Source organism: Malaclemys terrapin, chromosome 8 (genome assembly GCF_027887155.1).
Source record: "Malaclemys terrapin pileata isolate rMalTer1 chromosome 8, rMalTer1.hap1, whole genome shotgun sequence".
NCBI classification, from domain to species: domain Eukaryota; kingdom Metazoa; phylum Chordata; order Testudines; family Emydidae; genus Malaclemys; species Malaclemys terrapin.
The window spans coordinates 98,653,756-98,665,379 of record NC_071512.1 but is presented as its reverse complement, the minus strand read 5'-3'; positions in this window follow the sequence as shown (position 1 = coordinate 98,665,379).

Sequence of the window (11,624 nt, the reverse complement as noted above, 5' to 3'; positions counted from 1 at the left end):
TTTGTGCCTCCCAAAGGAGGACACTCCACGGGGGCCCGGCCCCGCCCCCAGCCCCGCCCCAACTCCGCCCCCTCCCCAAAGTCTCCGCCCCCTCCCCTGCTTCCCGCGAACATTTGAGTCGCGGGAAGCCTGAAGCAGGTAAGGGGGAGTGTGGGGGGAGGAGGCGCGGTCCAGGCTGTCCCCGGCCCTGGGGTGCCGGCCCCGGCCCACCACCCCCGGCCCGGCCTGGCACCGCCGGCCCGGCCCCCGAGTCCCCGGCCCGGCTGGCACCCCCGATCCCCCCGCCGGAGCCCCCGGCCCTGCCGACCCGACCGGCCCCGGCCCCGCCGGAGGCCCCGGCCCGGCCGACCCGACCCGACCGGCCCCGCCGGAGGCCCCGACCAGACCCGACCGGCCCCGCCGGAGGCCCCGGCCCGGCCAACCCGACCCGACCCGGCCCCACCGGAGGCCCCGACCCGGCCCCGCCGGAGGCCCCGACCCGACCCGACCCGGCCCCGCCGGAGGCCCCGACCCGACCCGGCCCCGCCGGACGCCCCGGCCCGGCCGACCCGACCGGCCCCGCCGGAGGCCCCGACCCGACCCGGCCCCGCCGGAGGCCCCGACCCGGCCGACCCGACCGGCCCCGCCGGAGGCCCCGGCCCGGCCGGCCCCGCCGGAGGCCCCGGCCCGGCCGGCCCCGCCGGAGGCCCCGGCCCGGCCGACCCGACCGGCCCCGCCGGAGGCCCCGGCCCGGCCGACCCGACCGGCCCCGCCGGAGGCCCCGGCCCGGCCAACCCGACCCGACCCGGCCCCGCCGGAGGCCCCGGCCCGGCCGACCCGACCGGCCCCGCCGGAGGCCCCGACCCGACCCGGCCCCACCGGAGGCCCCGGCCCGGCCGACCCGACCGGCCCCGCCGGAGGCCCCGGCCCGGCCGACCCGACCCGACCGGCCCCGCCGGAGGCCCCGGCCCGGCCGACCCGACCCGACCGGCCCCGCCGGAGGCCCCGGCCCAGCCAACCCGACCCGGCCCCGCCGGAGGCTCCGGCCCGGCCGACCCGACCCGGCCCCGCCGGAGGCCCCGGCCCGGCCGACCCGACCCGACCCGGCCCCGCCGGAGGCCCCGGCCCGGCCGACCCGACCCGACCCGGCCCCGCCGGAGGCCCCGGCCCGGCCGACCCGACCCAACCTGGCCCCGCCGGAGGCCCCGGCCCGGCCGACCCAGCCCGACCGGACCCGGCCCCGCCGGAGGCCCCGGCCCGGCCTCGCCGGAGGCCCCGGCCCGGCCGACCCGACCCAACCCGGCCCCGCCGGAGGCCCCGGCCCGGCCGACCCGACCCGGCCCCGCCGGAGCCCCCGGCCCGATCTCCGAGCACCCGCACCGCCGGCCGGCATGTCCCGATTTTCCCGGACATGTCCGGCTTTTTGGGCTTTCCCCCCGGACGGGGATTTGGAGCCCAAAAAGCCGGACATGTCCGGGAAAATCCGGACGTATGGTAACCCTACGTAACTGGGATATGCTTCATGCAAAAGGTCTCTTGTAAGGTATCATTACAAAGCTTATAATCTACTGAGTATGATCATCTGATTTGTATAAATGTACCACTCTTGTATCCAAAACTAGAAATATAAAATGTAACTCTGAGGGCCTATTGTAATTGTGTAAAGTGTGGACCATTAATGATGGTTTGGAATCTTGATGACTCCCATTGTCTGCAGATGGCTGTATTTACCTGTGAGTCTTCCTGTATATGTGTGTGCTGGCAAGTGAGTAATGAAGTCTTGCAGTGACATGTGATCATGTCACCTGAACTGGAATCCATCTTTAACCTGGTGCTTTTCCAGTGAGGTGGGGGTGGAAACCCAGAGAGACAAAGAGTTCCCGCCTTATGCAAAAGATATATAAAGGGGGGAAGAAAACAGAGAGGGAGAGAAGCCATCATGAAGAATCCCCTAGCTATCACCTGAGCTGCAACAAGAGCTGCACCAGGGGAAAGAATTGTGCCCAGGCCTGGAAGGTGTCCAGTCTGAGAAAAACTTACTGAAGCATCTCTGAGGGTGAGATTATCTGTATTCAGTTTGATTAGGCATAGATTTGCGCATTTTATTTTATTTTGCTTGTGACTTACTTTGTTCTGTCTGTTACTACTTTGAACCACTTAAATCCTACTGTCTGTATTTAATAAAATCGCTTTCTATTTAGTAATTCACTCAGAGTATGTATTAATACCTGGGGGAGCAAACAACTGTGCATATCTCTCTATCAGTGTTATAGAGGGCAAACAATTTATGAGTTTGCCCTGCATAAACTTTATGCAGGGTAAAACGGATTTATCTGGATTTAGACCCCATTGGGAGTTGGGCATCTGAGTGCTAAAGACAAGCGCACTACTGCGAGCTGTTTTCAGGTAAACTTGCAGCTTTGGGACAGGAGATTCTGACCCTGGATCTGTGTCTGGAGCCAGATGGGAGTGTCTGGCTCAGCAAGACAGGGTGCTGGAGTCCTGAGCTGGCAGGGAAAACAGAAGCAGAGGTAGTCTTTGCACATCTGGTGGCAGCTCCCAGGGGGGTTTCTGTGATCCAACCCGTCACAGGGTGTTTTAGAGATGTGGGCTCTCCTGGGTGCTGTGCCCTCATTCTGTTTGCCAGTTAACTCTGAGCCTGAAACTTGCAACCGTTTAGAAAATTAAGAACCATTTTCTAGTAAATGAGGAAGGAATTTCTAAATTGCAGAAGGCCAGAAGTGCTGTTATTTTTTAAATTTCGATCAGCTTGGGTGGCTTGAGTGTGGGCAGGGTGAGTTGTTGAATGAGAGCTGTTGGCTACAGCCAAAAATCCATGATGGCACAGAAGAATTACTCTATTTTTTTTCCTGGCTTGCCATCCACTATAAAAATACTTCTATCATGGGTATGGATTAACTCTGTTAATCTCAAAGCAAAGCAGGTAGACAGCTCAGTCGCTTCAGGACTCCAGCTACCCCAATGCTTTCTACTTTTTAGATACATGTTTAAAGAAAAATGTCTTTCTTGGTTAGACTAATTTTGCAGCTTTGAGTAGTTGGACAGACCATAAAGCAAAGTTGTGCTCCCATCTAAATGGGGAGCCTTCAGGTCTCATCTGCAAATGAGAGTCCTTTGACTTCAGGATGGTTCTACAATTCTTGCACCCTGTTTTAATATCTTTAATCTAGCCCTGGGTATGTACATTTTAATCTGTGGTATAATTCCACTGATTTCAGTAGAGTTTACACTGGGGTTGAATTTGGCCCATAACTTTTTACCAACATTAAAATTAAATGGAATACAGCTGTCAGCTCTCTGGGTGTTCTTCTATTACTCTAATTCTTGTAATTATTAATAGAAATGTTATCATTGTATAACTGGTTTTTACTTGTATGGATTTTATTAAAATGGTAACAATGGAATTTTAGACTGTTCTTTATACAATCTAGATTAAAAGAATTTTACAATGGCTAATTATTTCCATGTAGTTAGTCATCATTTTAAGAATAACTTAGTCATAGTTCTTTTTTCCCCTGATGTTGCTTGCAGAGCTGCCATCAGTCATTATTAATATCTAGAAAACGTGTAAGTTTCTCTTTAACCCACTCTGTAGTTCCTTGCTGTTTATGGTAGTTACCTTAAAAGTTATCATACAGAATTAAAAGTGTATCCTTGGAAACTGGGTTAGTTATTCTCCCTTCCTGAGAAGATATAAAGCAAGGGCATGTTTCCAGAGTCAGGCAGGGTAGGAGCTCGGAGGATGTCTCCAGAAAGTCTGGTTGATGAGGAGCTAAAACTGAGAAAAGGATTAGAGCAGAATCCCAGGAGGCATGTGACAGTAAATGGGAAAGGGAGGACCTTCAAGAGGAATATAAAGGACGCTAGAACCAGAGGTGGGGGTTGGACCCATGTTGAAACTCCCAGTGGTTCCTCCAGTGTCTCCCTCATATGTGCAGCTGAAGGTCCCTTCTCTACACATTCTTGGACTGCAGCTCTCTTCTGGGTTGCTCTAATGCCATGAGGAGTGTCCCCTTTATGCTCTCTTCCTTAAAACTCCATGTCATTTTGAGTCTCCATTCTGCAGTTGATTGTATCTGGGAGAGTTCGGGTGGAAAATGTTGATTGTTGGACCAGTTGGGCAGCAGGAAATTGAATCTAATATAGCTGAAATGGTTACAAGGACTCAGAGTAACAGTATCCTATTCCATTGGCAACAGCTAAATCTCCCCCCTGAGCTAGAAGTTACATTTATTAAATTTATATTTTTAGGGCATGATATCTGATAACTTTTGTTATACTTCTTTATATATACCTTTTAGGTCAGAACTGATTGACTGATCTCCTGAATTACTGGGTGACGTTGCCTCGTTACAATGATGACAAACAGTTGTTGTTTTGGCATTCTATGATGTACCCATACATTTGCAAAGTTTCACATTTATCCTATTTTGCAAGCGCATCTCCATAATTCATTAAGAGGAGGACCATTGTTGTAGCTGGTGATGTACGACAGTTAACAAATGAGGGGAAAATTGGCTCTGCACAATACAAATCTGGATCAGATAAAAAAAATTGGAATGGACCCTACTTAATGGATCTGGTTTGGATGCAGCCCAAGAGTGTGGAAATGTCACAAGAACTGCAGGTCTCCTAAGATTTGTACCACTCAAGATGGTTAAGCTTCAAACCTGAATTTCATTTCCTATACTCAACGTAATCTGGATGGGAATGCCATCTCTTGGCCCATTCCTAATGTATATTGTGCAGACACATATATAAAGATAATGACTGGGGTTTTAATTTCAGAGGGAAAACCATTACTCCTTTGTATAGTTATTTATTATTTAAATTGTGTTGCCTGGATTGAAAACATGATGGCCAATAAAACCACAAGTCACACTTTCATTCCCTAGAGCAATAGTTTTCTATTATAAAGCCTAATTCCAATCATCAGATACTTGCAGTTACTGGTTACAGCACCACCAAGAGAAATCTACCAAGTAGTAAGTGTCTCAAGGAAAAGAATATATTAGACACTTCACTGCTTAAATATAATAAAGGAGAATAATGAAGTACACAAGCAACTATCTTGTTTTATTGTCTAGTTTATCTCTTATGGATAACCTCCCAAACCACACCATCACAAATTAGGAAGTTGAGGTATTTCTTTGAACCTATTCTTTTAGTTTACAGGAAACCTGAATCACACAGATTCTTAAATGAAGTAATCACTACAGCTGCTATGCTTAAATATTCCAGACCTACGTGAATCATTGTGTGGTTTCGCATAAGCTGATTGTTGTGATGTACTTCTGAAATAATTGATAAAATATGTTTGGCGGGTTGTATTTTTGACAGAACTATCCTTTTAAAAAGGAGTTTTTGTTCCAAAAATTAAAAGCAAACTACCCTTTATAAGCCACCATTCAAAAACTGACAATGTATTTCCCTTCAATATCTCTGTCATTAGTGAATACAAGTTGTCCTGTTCTTTGTCTCTGCCAATATTAAAGCTTTGTTAGACTTTGGATATGATACTCTTAGATCCTCCTCTGTCCTTAGTTCAAAAGCTGTAGAACTTGTGAGCATTTTACCTCACGCAGGGGGTTGAGTTTACACACTTGCTTTATTATGATGTGACAATATAACAAAAGAAAACCCAGATGCGTCAGCACACTGAGACATTGACTGGTTATCTGCTCTCTTGCCATTAATGCTATCTGAGGTGGTAGAATAACGGTTTGTCTCTATTGATTTTGACTTAAAGTCATTGCCCTGGTTTCGTTTTTGAGTGCATCGTCCTGTGTGTCTGCTGACCCCACACGTCTTACAGCTTAGGTGACTGCTGGTATTTAAATAATTGGTTGCTCTACTTCCTCTTCCTTCCATTATGCCAGCAGGGAGGCATTAATAACTGTTCTGGATCTACCTGCATTAATCATTCTGGAATGGATACTCCAGATCCACCTTCAAATTAGGTCTCTCAAGTAACATTCCAGCAATAAAGTGGTCTCCCTCTGCTTTGAATTAAATGGCAAAACATTGGCTAAGACAGACAACCACCCTTTTGTCCCATCGATTTCTGATCCACGATCTAGCTGTGGTTCCCTTGATAAACTTCTATGTATTATTATGTTTCTTGCCCAAACCATTCATTTACAAATGGGAAGCTCCTTCTTCTATATCAAGGAGACATCCTAGTGGCTTTTGCCCTATAATACCTCAGAGGCAGCCTTCCTGAGAGGGGCTTACAGGGAGCCCTGGCTGCATATTAAAGCTTCTTAACCCTTTTGTGGGAGCGGTATGGTGGTGCAGACAATGCATATGGTCCCCTGGTTGTACATACTTTGGGGGTGGGTGATGGAATCCCTGTGCTTGTGGGGTCTGACTCAACTCCTTTATAATTTAAGGCCAGAATCTTAAAAAAGTGAGTATTGATTGTGGGTGCCAACTGGTCACCTTAAAGAGATGGGATTTTAATGAAGTGCCGACCATTCACCCTCTGAAGATGAGGTCCCTTTATGGGATCTCAATTATGGGACTTCCATTTGCTGGCTGAAAATATTGTATTCTGCCATCATACCTATCCAGATACACAAAATCACCTACGGCTATATTTGCAAAGGTACTTAGGTGCCTAAAGATGCAGAGAGGTGCATTGATTCCAATGAGAGTTAGGTGCTTAACCTGCTTGTGTGCCTAGGAGGCCTTTCACAAGTGCCTTCCTATTGTTTGAAAATCTGCTCCTAAGCATTTTCGAAAATTTTGGACTAAAGTGGTACTGCAAACTATTTATACTAGTTAGCCAATGGGTATTGTTTTGTACTGGATGGCCTACATCTGAATAATGAAGCTGAGAACAGAGCTTCACTTGTATGTATGTATGAAATCAATGGGAGGTAGTTGCCTTTGCAGATTTGGGTCCAAACACCTGGATAGCTTCCACTGACAGGAGGAACATAAGAAAGTGTCTGACTTTTCCTTTGGGTATAGCTATGTTATTAAGAGATAATCATGTTAACTGGTTCATTTTATGTTAGGGCAAACAGAATAGATCCTGATCCTTGACCTTACTCCTAAGAACATAAGAACAGCCGTACTGGGTCAGACCAAAGGTCCATCCAGCCAAGTATCCTGTCTTTCGACAGTGACCAATGCCAGGTGCCCCAGAGGGAGTGAACCTAACAGGTAATGATCAAGTGATCTCTCTCCTGCCATCCATCTCACCCTCTGACAAACAGAGGCTAGGGACACCATTCCTTACCCGTCCTGGCTAATAGCCATTAATGGACTTAACCTCCATGAATTTATCCTAACACTTATCTAGGCATGAAAAGAATTTAACACAATTATAGCCATACATATGGTTTGCAGGTTCATCAACAAGGTGACCAGAGAACAGCTGGTCTAAACACTCAACCAGCACCATGATAGGATTAAGAAGATTGTACAGCATTTGGTTATTGTGTTTTCCAGAGGATGACCTCTGACAGCATGCAAGCATCCATTGCTGATCTTTTTTAGAGCTATGATTAAAGATGTAGGGACTTGGCTATTAGTTGCATCTCTGGTCCCGTCAAAGGGTGCTCTACTCACCACTGGAGCACACATCTGGGGATTAGCTCTGCCAGGCTGAAGCCCCATCCTGTGGTTACGATCTGTGACTCTGTCTCATGCTCTGAGTACTTGCCTGCTCTCATTTTGTGGCTTGGCCCTATGGCCACATCACTGTGGTTTTCCCCTTCCAGGGAACTCACACACATCAAAGTCTCTCAGGACCCACTGCCCCTTAACAGTGCCTCTTCTCTAGTGTCTATTAGGGAAAGGCAGACCCGCCCTCTACATTGGGTTCTAGCCCAGGTACCCTACAACTAGCCATCAAAGTCTGCACAATCCATCCTGTACTCCTGCCTCCCTATAGTCCCCTTCTAGTCTCAGCTACTGGGCTTTATACAGCCCCTCCTGTTCCTGTCCAGCTCAGCTTCAGCTCTAATTAGTCCTGGTTCCTCTTCCAGGTGCGGCCTAGACAGTTAATTGGCCCACCCAGCCACTTTAACCCTTTCAGGTCTTCTGTGGGGGACACCCCATCACAGAAACAATTCGCACTGACTTTAATGGAATTTTTACTTGTACTAGCACTGGGTAAAAGTGCTCAGTTTGGCACCTAAAATACAGTTATTCTAGTTGTGCTAAACCATGAGGCTGTTGTTTTAGAAGACGAGAATAGTGGATGAAGAATATCGCTATCGTCTTTAAAAGCTAGCACCTCCCTCGATGAGCTCCTACTCTAGGAAATTGCTTTTATGTTGGCATATGTAGAGTTGGTCTCAGGTGGCAGGATTTTGCCATTGGTTTGAAGTGACTCAGATTTGTCACACTTTTAATTGCCCAGGGAAGAGCTAAGCACTGTGTTTAATAATGTTTTTAATATCTGATACAGTATTGACATTTTATCAAAGCTCACTTAAGCTCTTTACAGCTAAGAAGATGCATCCGCTAATGTTACACGGTACATGTGCCCTTGAAAATGTTCTGTTTGTAAAAGGTATAACGAGGAACAAGTGTTAGTACAAACCATTAACTTGTGTGCTAGAACCATGCACGTTTTCACAACAGACCATCAGAACCCAAGCAAACTACCAGCTATTTTTCCTTTCATGTTGTATTGGCAGCTCATGGTTGTGAGCCAGAGGTGTTCACGATTGTGGCTTGGAAGGCAGTAAAGGGAACTTAGTCACAGGCACCAGACCGGTAACGATTATAAACATACAAGAAGTTTTGCAAACTGCTTGGTTGGGCCATAGAAAAGTTATTACCTCTGAACTAGTGGGACAGAGGTTAGACTGCTATATAAGCTGCAGCTTTTCTAGTTCTAAACTCATGCAGTTGCCCCATGGTCAGTATGTTCCAGATCATCTTAGACCATTCACAGCTTGAGGAACTGCAGTGAACTTCCATTTGCTGGCTGAAAATATTGTATTCTGCCATCATACCTACTCAGCTCTGCACTGTGATTCACCAGGCAGCTGCAGGGAACAATACAAATAAGAAATATAATAGGGGCGATTAGAAAGAATCTCAGTGATTTCTCTGCTTATCTTTTGGAGCGAACTCCCTGAAGTCCATACTGTAGGATAAGCCAAGCACTTTTTTTGTGCAGTGGGGTTACCCTTCCTGGGGGGTGGATCAGAAAACCTGACTAACTAGTATGCTATCTTTGGAGGGTAGTGTACATGGGAGAGAGTGTTTTAATATGGTTCTGTGCAATGAGGTGCAGATTGAGCATTTCTTTTAGCAAACACCAGCCTGAAAGCTTGCTTACATAAGAGTAGTATTTGAATCCTTTCATCCATGCACATAAATAATATAAATCCTTATTATCACTTAGCGATTAAATATTCAGGACATAAAAATGTTACTGTCTCCTTGGGTTAGTGGCCACTGTGATGCATGCAAGTTCAAGTTCGCTGTGTTCTGCAAGCAAGGTAATGACTCTGTATGTACTGTAATACAGAAACAGGCTTCTAGAGGGCATCAAGGGATCACAGCTGCATTGACACTAATGTCAAGCATCAGCTACCTTCGATTCTTGCAATGTGCCACTGCACAGTGATCTGTAAGCAGCATGGCCTGCAAAGTGGCACTATGAACGTTTACAATGCACTTTACAGCCTACAATGCATGCAGAACAAACTAATAGTGTAGGCCTATAGGAATATCGCCTAGCTATAGAAACCCTTAGCTCTGCCTCTCAATATTCTAGAGGTGGTCACAATGGTGGCAGTACAGTTTCAGCACCTAGCTATTATTAGGAGGTATTAGCCTTTAAAAAATAATATAGTGCAGACATATCAGGACATGGAGTTGAGTAGGTTTTATTCCACAGGACCATGCTACAGCCTCAATTATTAGGTCCTCAGTTAGCTATGCTGCTTCTTATCCAAAACCGTGTCATGTTCTCCAGTCAGATAATCAAGGCAATTTTCAATGAAATATTCAATGTCCATGCTATAGTACACACTTTATTATCTTTATGTCAGTTTACAAAAGGGTGGACTATGTGTATCTAGCTAAATACTATATCACAAATAACTAATGTGATGTATATACAACTACATTGTGACTGGGCTCACAAATTTGATCCATAAAATCGACAGAGAGTCCTGTGGCACCTTATAGACTAACAGATATAGTGGAGCATAAGCTTTCGTGGGTGAATACCCACTTTGTCAGATGCATGCGTCTGACGAAGTGGGTATTCACCCACAAAAGCTTATGCTCCAATACATCTGTTAGTCTATAATGTTCCACAGGACTCGCTGTCGATTTTTACAGATCCAAACTAACACGGCTACCCCTCTGAAATTTGATCCAGTTTTCCCAAGATCACAAAGACACGAAACTATTAAGCAAATGTTAGCCCTGAGGCCATTACTAGAACTGGTGTATGGCATGAGGCACGGTAGCTTCTAGCATGTATTGCACGGGTTGTGGCGCCTGCTCCTCTCGAAGTCTTGCTGTATCCGGCTGTGTTGCTCTTCAGGCCTGGTACATACGTTAGGCATGCAGCGCCTATGGTCTTTTGCACTAGGTTTCCTGCTCTTTTTGACACCTGTATGACATCACATTCAGCAGCTCTCGGTAGGACACTATGCGCCATTTCAGGAGCACAGTTATTCTTGGCCTTTGTTGAGCTTCATTCACCAGCCACCTTTCACCATTTCGCCCCCTTTTCTGTTTCATAGAATCATAGGACTGGAAGGGACCTCAAGAGGTCGTCTAGTCCAGTCCCCTACAATCATGGCAGGACTAAGTATTATCTAGACCGTCCCTGACAGGTGTTTGTCCAACCTGCTCTTAAAAATCTCCAATGATGGAGATGTCACAACCTCCCTAGTGCTTAACCACGCTGGCAGTTAGGAAGTTTTCTTACTCTCTAGTTCTTTCCCTGTGGCGACTTCCAATTCTGTCCTCCATGGAGTACACTCCCACCCACCCCTTCGCTACCCCATCTGTTATACTGATCAGCAATGAACTAGTTAATGCTGACATTGTTAAAGCCTCAGCACTGGGCTTTTGTGATGTTACGCTGAGCTCAACAGGGTGGTAAGGAATGTGGACGTATACTCCCCTCAGACTTATTGTTAGGCTGGTTGCAGATGTGGGATGCCATTACTTTACACGCAAAACACACTGGGAACATTGTCATCACCACCAGCAAGGCTAGAAACTTTTTTTTTTTTTGCGCAACATGTACATTCTGGAGCATCTGAACATGACACATGGGTCATACACATACATCAAGCGGCAAGGGTGACTGTAACCTCTGGGTTTAGCGGTACCCTCCTCCTTCTTCAGGGACTTAGCTTTGAAGATACGTTAGCAACAAATATGGCTGCAGAATTCACTCCTTGCCATAGACCTGCGCTTCGTTTTCATTAAAAAAAAGCGTGTGCATGATGGTTATTTAACCTGATGGCTGCAGAGGAAACCTCAGCCATGTGAACAGCATATAAACCAGTATAGGATGCCTGCCTATGAATTGCCCCATTCAGTTCAATGAGTCCCCTGTGGATGCTGCTTGTGCAGCTCCAGAATATGGTATTTTTTCCAAAAAATTCAGCATTTTTTTTTTTTGCTGT